Source organism: Rattus norvegicus, chromosome 5, assembly GCF_021556685.1.
Source record: "Rattus norvegicus strain SHRSP/BbbUtx chromosome 5, alternate assembly SHRSP_T2T, whole genome shotgun sequence".
Lineage (NCBI taxonomy): Eukaryota > Metazoa > Chordata > Mammalia > Rodentia > Muridae > Rattus > Rattus norvegicus.
Window position 1 is genome coordinate 68915944 of NC_141538.1, and position 12930 is coordinate 68928873.

At 41.7% G+C, this 12930-nt stretch overlaps 1 protein-coding gene and 1 long non-coding RNA gene across 2 annotated transcripts in view; one reads left to right on the top strand and one right to left on the bottom strand.

Moving 5' to 3' along the window:
* Positions 1-12930, top strand: part of Plppr1 (phospholipid phosphatase related 1) — a 290841-nt gene that overhangs the window by 204766 nt on the left and 73145 nt on the right.
* LOC148005780 (uncharacterized) overlaps positions 2101-12930 on the bottom strand; it is a 58823-nt gene continuing 47993 nt past the window's right edge. The window contains exons 3-5 of the long non-coding RNA XR_015620865.1: positions 12777-12872; positions 5685-5861; positions 2101-4959 (exon numbers count right to left, since the gene is read on the bottom strand). This is a non-coding gene — a long non-coding RNA (uncharacterized LOC148005780). The remainder of the gene's footprint in view (positions 4960-5684; positions 5862-12776; positions 12873-12930) is intronic.

The window sequence follows — 12930 nt, forward strand, 5'->3', positions numbered from 1 at the left end:
GATGAAGCCTACCTGGTCATGGTGGATGATTGTTTTGATGTGCTCTTGAATTCGGTTTGCCAGAATTTTGTTGACTATTTTTGCGTCGATATTCATAAGGGAAATTGGTCTGAAGTTCTGTTTCTTTGTTGGGTCTTTGTGTGGTTTAGGTATAAGAGTAATTGTGGCTTCGTAGAAGGTATTCGGTAGTGATCCATCTGTTTCAATTTTGTGGAATAGTTTGGATAATATTGGTATGAGGTCTTCTATGAAGGTTTGATACAATTCTGCACTAAACCTGTCTGGACCTGGGCTCTTTTTGGTTGGGAGACCTTTAATGACTGCTTCTATTTCCTTAGGAGTTATGCGGTTGTTTAACTGGTTTATCTGTTCCTGATTTAACTTCGGTACCTGGTATCTGTCTAGGAAATTGTCCATTTCCTGAAGATTTTCAAGTTTTGTTGAATATAGGTTTTTATAGTAAGATCTAATGATTTTTTTGAATTTCCTCTGAATCTGTTGTTATGTCTCCCTTTTCATTTCTGATTTTGTTAATTTGGACGCACTCTCTGTGTCCTCTCGTTAGTCTGGCTAAGGGTTTAACTATCTTGTTGATTTTCTCAAAGAACCAACTTTTGGTTCTGTTGATTCTTTCTATGGTCCTTTTTGTTTCTACTTGGTTGATTTCTGCTCTGAGTTTGATTATTTCCTGCCTTCTACTCCTCCTGGGTGTATTTGCTTCTTTTTGTTCTAGAGCTTTTAGGTTTGCTGTCAAGCTGGTGACATATGCTCTTTCCTGTTTCTTTCTGCAGGCACTCAGCACTATGAGTTTTCCTCTTAGCACAGCTTTCATTGTGTCCCATAAGTTTGGGTATGTTGTACCTTCATTTTCATTAAATTCTAAAAAGTCTTTAATTTCTTTCTTTATTTCTTCCTTGACCAGGTTATCATTGAGTACAGCATTGTTCAATTTCCAAGTATATGTGGGCATTCTTCCTTGATTGTTATTGAAGACCAGTTTTAGGCCGTGGTGGTCCGATAGCACGCATGGGATTATTTCTATCTTTCTGTACCTGTTGAGGCCCGTTTTTTGACCAATTATATGGTCAATTTTGGAGAAAGTACCATGAGGAGCTGAGAAGAAAGTATATCCTTTTGCTTTAGGATAGAATGTTCTATAAATATCTGTTAAGTCCATTTGGCTCATGACTTCTCTTAGTCTGTCTACATCTCTGTTTAATTTCTGTTTCCATGATCTGTCCATTGATGAGAGTGGGGTGTTGAAATCTCCCACTATTATTGTGTGAGGTGCAATGTGTGTTTTGAGCTTTAGTAAGGTTTCTTTTATAATGTAGGTGCCCTTGTATTTGGGGCATAGATATTTAGGATTGAGAGTTCATCTTGGTGGATTTTTCCTTTGATGAATATGAAGTGTCCTTCCTTATCTTTTTTGATGACTTTTAGTTGAAAATTGATTTTATTTGATATTAGAATGGCTACTCCAGCTTGCTTCTTCTGACCATTTGCTTGGAAAGTTGTTTTCCAGCCTTTCACTCTGAGGTAATGTCTGTCTTTGTCTCTGAGGTGTGTTTCCTGTAGGCAGCAGAATGCAGGGTCCTCGTTGCGTATCCAGTTTGTTAATCTATGTCTTTTTATTGGGGAGTTGAGGCCATTGATGTTGAGAGATATTAAGGAATACTGATTATTGCTTCCCGTTATATTCATATTTGGATGTGAGGTTATGTTTGTGTGCTTTCATTCTCTTTGTTTTGTTGCCAAGACGATTAGTTTCTTGCTTCTTCTAGGGTATAGCTTGCCTCCTTATGTTGGGCTTTACCATTTATTATCCTTTGTAGTGCTGGATTTGTAGAAAGATATTGTGTAAATTTGGTTTTGTCATGGAATATCTTGGTTTCTCCATCTATGTGAATTGAGAGTTTTGCAGGATACAGTAACCTGGGCTCTCATTTGTGTTCTCTTAGGGTCTGTATGACATCAGTCCAGGATCTTCTGGTCTTCATAGTTTCTGGCGAGAAGTCTGGTGTGATTCTGATAGGTCTCCCTTTATATGTTACTTGACCTTTTTCCCTTACTGCTTTTAATATTCTTTCTTTATTTTGTGCGTTTGGTGTTTTGACTATTATGTGACGGGAGGTGTTTCTTTTCTGGTCCAATCTATTTGGAGTTCTGTAGGCTTCTTGTATGCCTATGGGTATCTCTTTTTTTAGGTTAGGGAAGTTTTCTTCTATGATTTTGTTGAAGATATTTACTGGTCCTTTGAGCTGGGAGTCTTCACTCTCCTCTATACCTATTATCCTTAGATTTGATCTTCTCATTGAGTCCTGGATTTCCTGTATGTTTTGGACCAGTATCTTTTTCCGCTTTACATTATCTTTGACAGTTGAGTCAATGATTTCTATGGAATCTTCTGCTCCTGAGATTCTCTCTTCCATCTCTTGTATTCTGTTGGTGAAGCTTGTATCTACAGCTCCTTGTCTCTTCTTTTGGTTTTCTATATCCAGGGTTGTTTCCATGTGTTCTTTCTTGATTGCTTCTATTTCCATTTTTAATTCCTTCAACTGTTTGATTGTGTTTTCCTGGAATTCTTTCAGGGATTTTTGCGATTCTTTCAGGGATTTTTGCGATTCCTATCTGTAGGCTTCTATTTGTTTATTAATGTTTTCCTGTGTTTCCCTAAGGGAGTTCTTCACGTCTTTCTTGAAGTCCTCCAGCATCATGATCAAATATGATTTTGAAACTAGATCTTGCTTTTCTGGTGTGTTTGGATATTCCATGTTTGTTTTGGTGGGAGAATTGGGCTCCGATGTTGCCATGTAGTCTTGGTTTCTGTTGCTTGGGTTCCTGCGCTTGCCTCTCGCCATCAGATTATCTCTAGTGTTACTTTGTTCTGCTATTTCTGACAGTGGCTAGACTGTCCTATAAGCCTGTGTGTCAGGAGTGCTGTAGACCTGTTTTCCTCTCTTTCAGTCAGTTATGGGGACAGAATGTTCTGCTTTCGGGCGTGTAGTTTTTCCTCTCTACAGGTCTTCAGCTGTTCCTGTGGGCCTGTGTCTTGAGTTCACCAGGCAGCTTTCTTGCAGCAGAAAAGTTGGTCTTACCTGTGGTCCCGAGGCTCAAGTTCACTCGTGGGGTGCTGCCCACGGGGTCTCTGCAGCGGCAGCAACCAGGAAGATATGCGCCACCCCTTCCGGGAGCTTCAGTGCACCAGGGTTCCAGATGGCCTTTGGTGTTTTCCTCTGGCGTCCGAGATGTATGTACAGAGAGCAGTCTCTTCTGGTTTCCCAGGCTTGTCTGTCTCTCTGAAGGTTTAGCTCTCCCTCCCACGGGATTTGGGTGCAGAGAACTGTTAATCTGGTCTGTTTCCTTCAGGTTCCCGTAGTGTCTCAGGCAGGGGTCCTGCCGCTCCTGGGCCCTCCCCCACGGGAGCCCAGAGGCCTTATACAGTTTCCACTTGGGCCAGGGATGTGGGCAGGGGTGGGCAGTGTTGGTGGTCTCTTCAGCTCTGCAGCCTCAGGAGTGCCCACCTGACTAGGCGGTGAGGTCTCTTTCCCCTGGGGTCTGGGAGCAGAGAGCTGCTGCGGGCCGGGATCCACGGGTGTGGGACTTCCGGTAAACACAGGATGTGCCCGGTCCTAGAGGAATTCTGCTTCTGTGTGTCCCGATTTCACCAGGCAGCTTTCTTCCAGCAGACAAGTTGTTCTTACCTGTGGTCCCGAGGCTCAAGTTTGCTCGCGGGGTGCTGCCCACGAGGTCTCTGCGGCGGCAGCAACCAGGAAGACCTGTGTCGCCCCTTCCGGGAGCTTCAGTGCACCAGGGTTCCAGATGGCCTTTGGTGTTTTCCTCTGGCGTCCGAGATGTATGTACAGAGAGCAGTCTCTTCTGGTTTCCCAGGCTTGTCTGCCTCTCTGAAGGTTTAGCTCTCCCTCCCACGGGATTTGGGTGCAGAGAACTGTTAATCTGGTCTGTTTCCTTCAGGTTCTGGCAGTGTCTCAGGCAGGGGTCCTGCCGCTCCTGGGCCCTCCCCCAGGGGAGCCCAGAGGCCTTATACAGTTTCCTCTTGGGCCAGGGATGTGGGCAGGAGTGGGCAGTGTTGGTGGTCTCTTCCGCTCTGCAGCCTCAGGAGTGCCCACCTGACCAGGCGGTGAGGTCTCTTTCCCACGGGGTCCTGGCTTTGTTGATTGTTTTAAAAGTGCTCGGAGTTACCAAGCACACTTAGCGCCTGTGCCTGCGGTGGCTTCTCCCACAGATAGTGCACCAATGCCCCCTGCTGATAAATTCCCCAAAACCTTTCCTAAGAAAAGAAGGAATAATCCTCTTAGGCCTCTCATTGTCTACCATCTTCCTCTCAAGAAGTCTCCAGTCATCTTGTGGGTTTCCTTTGCCTCTCGTTAGTGTAGTTCCCCCTATCAGTCTTTACCAAAGTAGCCACCAAGTCATTTTAAGCTTGGCTGACTTTATTGGAAAAGCAGTAAAGATATAGTCTGAGCTTCCTACCTGATAACCCAGGAACCAGGGCTAGCATCTGGTTGTGGCGATGTAATTCCTGTCATATTTGTATTGGAGAAGACAAGGGTTCTTGAAATAGCTTCACATTTTGCCAATTTGTTTCTTTATACTTACACAAATTTTTTTCACAGCTGCTTTAAAGAGTTTCTTGGATCCCTCTAGTGCCTTCTCGAATATGTAAGTGTCAGGTCTGGGCTTGACTTTCCCTGGTGGCACATGGTACCCCACCCACCAAAGCAGCCCACTGCATCTTTGAACAATGCTTCAGTCAGAAAGTTCATGCTCACTTTTGAGTGCTCAATTTCCAGTCATGGGAGCAATCTCCACCCTGTTTCTGTGATCGCCATTTTCACTGTAATAAATTTCACTCCTCTGAACTCTCTGAATATTTCAACAGAAGAGCCCAGTTCTTCTCAGGACAAGTCCTCTCTCCCCCAGGATTGGTAATGCCAACTGTCAGAGAAAGGGCAAATAATTCTATAAATGTGAGATCAAAGAGCAGAATGCAATGGGTTATTAAATTCCTGTTGGAAAAGATGAACTGACTGGTAGTCTCCCCTTCCCTCCCTCCTTCTTCATTGTTACAATAACCCACTTTAAAATGTCTCAACTTTAGCCATAAAGGAAACAGAAACACCAAGTCACTTTCTATGCTTACATCATTTCAGTGCTACGAAAAAAGATTCAATCTCAGGACTACTTTCATTGATGACTATAAATTCTTGTTCATCTTCAGCCTAATAATCAATTATTATTAGTTATTTTATTCACAGATGATTTTTGAGGATTTCATAGTTGAGTACACTGTCTTTATATCATGGTCATCCCTCCATCTCTCCCCTCCAACTCCTGTGACCCTTCCTACCACACCCTCCTCTTAAATTCATGTCATCTTTTCTATAATGATCTATAATGATTGTATAAATGTATACACACGCACACACACACACACACACACACCATATACTGATTCCAATCAGTGCCCATAAAATAAAGTCTCCCTAAAATAAACTGACTCTCCCTCCCTTAGCAAACGTTGACCTCCTATAGCTCTTCATCTAGAGGTGATGCCTTTTGAACCATCATGCTACCATGTCAATGAGTATGATCTTGTGGGGGTAGCCATATTGGTGAGAATTCAGGTATACCACATCCCTGTTATGTCCAGAAGATACTACCTTACAGCAGTCCTCCCAGCCCTCTGCTTCTTACGATCTTTCTGCCTTCTCTTCCAGGGTGTTCCTTGAGCCTTGGATGTAGATATTCTGTTACAAATGTCCCATTTAGGGTAGGTGCTCCACAGTTGCTTATAGTCCTCATTTTGACCAGTTGTGGATCTCTGGAATAGCCTCCATCTGAGAGAAAAGGAAGGTTCTTTGATGATTATGCTGTAATTTCCTTGGGTATAAGGATAAGTACTTGGAAGGCAATTGCAAACTACTTTATTTTAGTAACATGGTAGTTTTGAGTTCTCCTCTACTATAGATTCTTGACTACGTTTGCATGATATGAAATGAGCCCCTACCTAATGATCAGACCTTACACCCAATCGGATAGTTCTTGGCCACTCCGGACATTCGTGATGTTATTGTACCATTAGACACATCTTCCCAGGTGGGTTACTGTAATCTTCAGGATTTACAACTTGGCAGGACTCTTGAGAACTTTTCTCCCCCGACGGTTTGCACAGCACCTTCTGCACTACGCCAGCTTGACTTCTTTAGGTTCTAACACCAAAATGTGAGGTGTCTCAGCAATAAGGTCTTGTGCTCAAGTTATGCCAAGCACCTAAAAGCAGTGGTGATACCCACTGTATTGTTTTTAGAATCTTTTCCCCCTCCAGCAACTACAAAGGAGATATCCCTTGCCTGTCCCTTGGCTTTTTGTTAGTCTATGGTTCAGGAGAGGGAGAAGATAATCATTCTGTATGGAGGAACTCTCTCTCTCTCTCTCTCTCTCTCTCTCTCTCTCTCTCTCTCTCTCTGTGTGTGTGTGTGTGTGTGTGTGTGTGTGTGTAAAGGTAAATGTCTCTTTTATTTCTGCTGATGAAATGATGAGATGAGAGCTATACCCAATCTGTGAAAATACAGTTTGAGCTGAGCCCAGAGTACCTCTTTCTCTGTTCTAAACTACCCCTGGACCTAGGCCCAGGAGCTTGTATTCCCTCTACAGTCTAATCTTCTGCAAGCCAAGACATTGAAGACTTCAGCTTCCAGTCTCTAACCTAGGCCTAGAATGTTTCAGCTTCTGAGACTTACTGCTGAATAAACTCACCTTTCTAGATTTTTCTTTGCTCTGGCTAGCTGGTTCAACTCAGCTGTCCTGACTCAAACTCCTTTCCAAGTTGATTGATTCAAACTGGATTGTCTTGGCTTCTAACTGAATTGGTCTGCTTTGAAAGACTGCCTCTGAACTCCAGGAACTGAACTGGACTGGACTGAACTGAATTGCTCCAAACTGACCTGAACTGAATCAAATCCCACTTAATTCTCTTTCCTTACTGCCCCTTTTTAAGTAGCCCCTCTTTCCTGTCTGTTTCTGTGAATGTTGGGGCATACGTCAAATCTTTCTCTGATCCATCACTTTGTCTTCCCCTCAATTAGATGTCACTGTATGGGATTAAAGGTGTGTTCTAAGGGCATGTCTGCATTCCAGCCAGAGGGATTAAAGGTGTAGTATGTCTGCATTCGGCCAGGATCATATCTTTGGATGTGATCCTTTGCCAGATCAGCCATATTATAGCACCTCTGTTCTGCTATCCTCTCTCCAAACAATTGCAGAATTAGTGAACTTGGTCTGAGGTTTCTATAAAACAGCAAACGCCTTGCAGGGCCAATGAGATCTCTGTGAGATGCTTACCATTTTCCTGGGACTTCCATGAACTATGTGTGGCCCACAAATTTCCTCCTTTAATTTATAGTCCTGGTTTATGAAGTGTCTATGTAGCCATTAATGAAGTTCACTGTTACATTTTATCTCAGCAATCATAAATCATGTAGCAGCCTTATGCCACCCATAGCCCGGATATTAGCTATATTAGTATTTATAGGCTTGTTTTGTACATTAAAAAAGTGTAAGGTGCTATTTGCTGCTATCATTTTCCTAGGATAATGCAAGACAATTGTCCATACTGTGCTCTCTAGGAAGCATGGATGGAGGAGGCATGAAGCAAATTTATTGAGGAGTACCACCTCTTACAAGGTGATGGCAAGGAAGATATTAGCCCCTGCTACAGACAGATGAAGTCTCTGACAGGACAGTGGGAGCTACAGAGAAGGGTTTACTCATTAAAGGATACACAGAAATGTCTAGAGTATTTACTCCATCTGTTTTAGCCACTGAGTGGGGGACACTGCAAGAATGTGATATGAGCTTTCATTCCCTTACTTGGCCACCAACTAGAGATTAAAAAGTGAGCTTATACTCATGAGAGAGTCCCTGGACAAAGGCTAGCAGCTAACAGCTATGTCCTTTGCAATTGGAAATCACTTCTTTTTTGAAGTGTATCTGATATAAGCAGCACGGACCTGTTTTTGTTGCAATTATTTCTTTTGACCAAGTCACCCTTTGGTCAATATACATTTGTATTTATTGTTCTATTCTCCTCTGCTATGCAGCAACCATATCATTTAATTGTCTAAAAATTATTACATCCTATTTTGTGAGTCAGGAATCTGAAAGCCTGCCCAGGCTGTTACATGCAGTTAGAGGTCAGTGGTGAAAGCTCGACAAGGCTAAGTTTGTTTCTCACTGGAGGTTGAAATGTCAGTCAGGCATTTTCTGGCATTAGTAAAGCATTTACCTTCACCTCTTTATCAGCCTTGGACTTCTCACAGCCCAGTGCTGGCATTCCAAGAAGAGACATTCCAAAGGCCAAGGCAGGAGCTGGAAGGTATCTGCCAACTTGGTCCTGGAAGTCTTACGTTGTGCCTTTTGCTCTATGCCATTGGATAACTACTTTAATCAGACTCCTCAACAAAGAATTTGTCTTCTCTGACTGTTCCTATGTTGTTGGAAGATAACTTAAGAAGTATTATTGAAATAAGTACTATTTTCTTTTTAATTCACGGTGCCTTATATAAACAATTACTATTTAATCATTGTTCTGAGAGTATTATGTCAGTTTCCTCATTGTTCTTCTTTTAGTATTTTTCACTTTATACCTACAGTACCTTAATCTCTGGGCAGCATCACATCAGAACAAATGTTCTCAAAATCAGCTGATCGTCCTAGGTAAAAGCATAACCCTCTGTGTTTAGGTTCTAGAACTGTTGCTAGAGCTAGGGGAGCCCATGCTTTTGTAGAAGAGACGCTAAGTAAGGTACACCATGAACCTTGATCTATTCTATAAACCTTGAGTAAGTGTTCACTGTGCATGGTAAGATTACAAAGATACACGAAGCTTGCCCATATTCCTTGAAGTACTAACAGCTTGGTGGTGGTGGTAATGACTTCCGTGTGAGCAGTAATAAATGAGGATCTGAAGGAGTGCCACCTAGAGAAAACAAAGGACCTACAAACACCTTTAATAATAGCAAATAAATAATAATAAAAATATGTAAGTAATCACAGAGCAAGACGTGTAGATCGCCTTCACCTTCAATGGAAATGTATGACTTGTCACTTGTAGAGAAGAGAGTTGGCCTGTAAGGAGTTGGGGTGGTAGACTAGAGTTTGAGTTGTTTTTATCCTCTAGAAAGAAGTGACTGGTATGCCTGTGCTTTAGAGAAGGTGCTTCAGTGATACATGCTGCGAACTTAGGTGAGACCAAAACAGTAATCTGAGCAAACTCTTTGATAGTGTTGGAAGGAAACGATGACATCTTGAATTAAAGAGCAGCAGACAGGAGAACATCCTGGAGAAATGTAGAGAATTTCAGTATCACACGCACAGCCTGCACTCAGGATGCTAAGACAAGAGCTGCCTCTTCAGACACTGGCTGAATAAGCAAATAAGACTCAAGGATGGTGTTCCATTTTCTGGCTTGAAAGACTGTATTGATAGTAATGTGATTTCCAGAGACACCACTGTATGAGAGAGGGTTTCAGTAGGAGGAAGGAAGAGACGAATTGATTCAGAATGGAAAATCTTGAGCATACGTTGCCTAAGGAACATCTGGGGCAGGTGTTGCATATGGATTCAGAAATAAAGGTCTAAACTCTACATCTTTATGCTTTTTTAGGCACTAGAGTATGGAAGCGGGCTTTGGATTACAGCAGTAGATCCTCCAATCATCAAGATCCGGGTGGAGGTTGAAACTATGGAGAAGCTCAATGTAAAGTAAACCCTGGAGCCTAGGAAAGGTGTTCATGCACAAATAAGGATTTCACTACCCAACAGACAATTGATTTCTCAGAGAATGTGTGTTCCTTTAGGACAAACATCAGAGAAAGAACACTAAGCTAACAGTAAAATCCTGGAAATACCTCTACTATTTGAAGTATGCACCTGAGGACAGTTGACAGATGAGGTTTGTCTTAGTTAGGGTTTTATTTCTGTAAAGAGACACCATGATCACAGCAGCTCTTATAAAGGAAAGCTGATTTATAGTTCTGAGGTTCAGTCCATTATCGTCACGGCAGGAGGCATGGTAGCACATGGGCAGACATGATGTTGGAGAGGTAGCTGAGTGTCTACATCTGAATCAACAGGCATCAGGAAGAGAATGGCACTGGGCCTGGCTAGAGCATCTGAGACCTCAAAGCCCACCTCCAGGACACACTTCCTCCAACAAGGCCACACCTCCTAATCCTGCCACTCCCTAGGAGCCTATGGGGGCCATTTTTATTCAAACCATCACAAGGTTTGAGGTAGAATTCTGAGAATCGGAAAAATGAGAGAATCGAGAGCAGAGGTGAATCCCAACTAGAACTGTGGGTTACTGCAGCTGCATCAAATCTTAGCATGGGAAAGTAACCTATGAACTCTTCAGTGAGGCCACCGATGACCCTAATGAAAGGAATCAGAGGGGTGGCGGGGACGGGACCAGAGAGTCCAACAGAAGCAACCTCTGGGCAGCTCTGCAGGGGAGAAAAAACAAATTGGATGATGTCCTTAGAGTAGAGAATAATGGCCACAAGACTTTGTTTCTGTATTCCATGTTGGCTGCTTTTAGTGTTTGAGATATTTGCAGAAACAGTAACGTTAAAGCTGCTTAACATTCAAGAGGAGAAAAGGACACCAAATGGAGAGGCTCTCCGAGATAAACAAGTCAGTTAGCAGCTGGCTCTTTACAGGACTTTTTCTGTGTATGAGGGCTTGAAGCAGTCCCATCTGTTGAGTTGTTTGAGCAATGGATTATTTTCTATACACGTTAGGAATTCTCCTTTTGATTTAAATTAATTTCTGGTTAGATTCATCATTCCATGTGGGGCATGGGATTGACTCTGATATAACATTATCTGTACTTACTCAATCCCTATAATTTGGAGACAATCTCTTTCCTGTTCTGATTTCTAATACCTTTGGTATAATGAAACCCATCTTGAAGGCAATATTAGAATCAAGAATTTCTATGCACAGTAAAAACAAAACAAAACAAAACAAAACACTTAGAGAAGTTTGCAAAGACAGTAAACACCTAGGAAATTTGTTTGCATCTTAGTATCTGACTTTAAAGGTGGTATCACGGTTATTACAGACTATTACAAGACAAAAGGAAAGAAGCACACAAAGCTGCAGAACCACAACATATATGTAAGTAGACATTTCATATAAAGCACAAAGGGTAAATAAATATGTGCAAGATGTTTAATGTTCTAGTTATTAGGTAAGTTTCAGACTGCAGGAAGTTCTAAAACCCTGCTTGATAGGTATGGGAAATAAAAACACTTTTGTATTATCTTACAAAGTTGAAAGTACATATTATCCTATGTTCCAGAAAGACCACTCATAAGTGCATATTGCTGAAAAACTTTAACTATGCCTCAGGTGGCATGATAGGGGTTATTTATACCATTCTAGCTCCACCATGCAAACACTAAGAAAGACACCTTCAGCATGTACAGTGAAATTTGAATGAGCCTCAGTTAATTGCAAAGGTATAGATGAATGAACACATACTGAGTAAAAAAACAAAACGGTGATATAAAATGTCTTCTTTTAAAAATATATATGATCTGTGGCTAGAAAGATGTCTCCATGAGCAAACTGATAGCTGTGCAATCATGAGGACCTGAGTTCATATTCCCAGCACCCACATGGATGTGACAGCCTGCCAGGGTTCCCTATACCCAGTACCCATCACTGTGAGGCAGCCTATCTATAATCCCTGGGCACTGGAGATAGAGCAAGAGGAAAAGCTCACTAACTAGACTAACCAAGATCCGAGAGCTCTGAGAGGCCTTACCTCAATATATACGCAGGAGAGTGATTGAAGAAGACACCCAAAGTCAATGATGGATCTACACACACACACACACACACACACACACACACACACACACACACACTTGCATTTATGAATACGTTGATGAACTGAGTTTCTGTGTGTGTGTGTGTGTGTGTGTGTGTGTGTGTGACCTTTATCCTCGGCACCATGCAAACCCAGTTGTAGTATGCAATTGTAGTACCAGCATTTGGAAGGTGGCTGTATAAGGATCAGAAGTTCAAGGTCATTTTTGACCATACATCATTTTGGGCCTGCCCTGGAATATTTGAAACACTGTATTTATCTCTGTTCCTGTCTCTCTACCTCTCTCTGTCTTTCTCCCTCTCGAGGCATGTGTATAGATGTGCATTTACTTATAATCATATGTATATGAAAACACATACATGCTCATTAATATGTCATTCTACAAAAGCATACAGTGTGCAAAGAATAAAATTCAGGAAAATGATGACAATCTTAGGAGATACAACAAAATGCAGTAGACAAAGATTAGGGATACATATGCATATACATCCTACACATACATACATACATATATACATACATACACATCTACATACAAACACATATACACATATACATATACATCATATACATATAAAGAAGTCTGTAATTCCTTGAAGATGTTCTACTTCTGGAACCGGGTGGTATGTCCAGATTCAATTTATTGTGTGTCTAACATATACTAAATATATTTTATGAAAATTAGGTATTACACCTCAAAGCTAGGGGAGATCTCTGTATCTAACTTGTTCTGGAACCTCAAACTAGCCATTTAACCTCTGAGCTTTCGTTCCCTTTTCTGTAACAACAGAGGTTAGATAATCTCTCAAGTGCCTTTCTTTCCTGAGTCAATAATTGTTTCCAAAAAGGTACTCACAGCACATTTGAACCAAGAACATTCCTAGTTAGCGTCTCACAGTCACAGTTCTCAAATCTTGTGAAAAGGAACATTGAGTTGTCATCTTCTGTGATACTGAAAAATGGAAAACAAAAATAAAAATGAGGTTGTATCAGACCACTTTAAACTATGT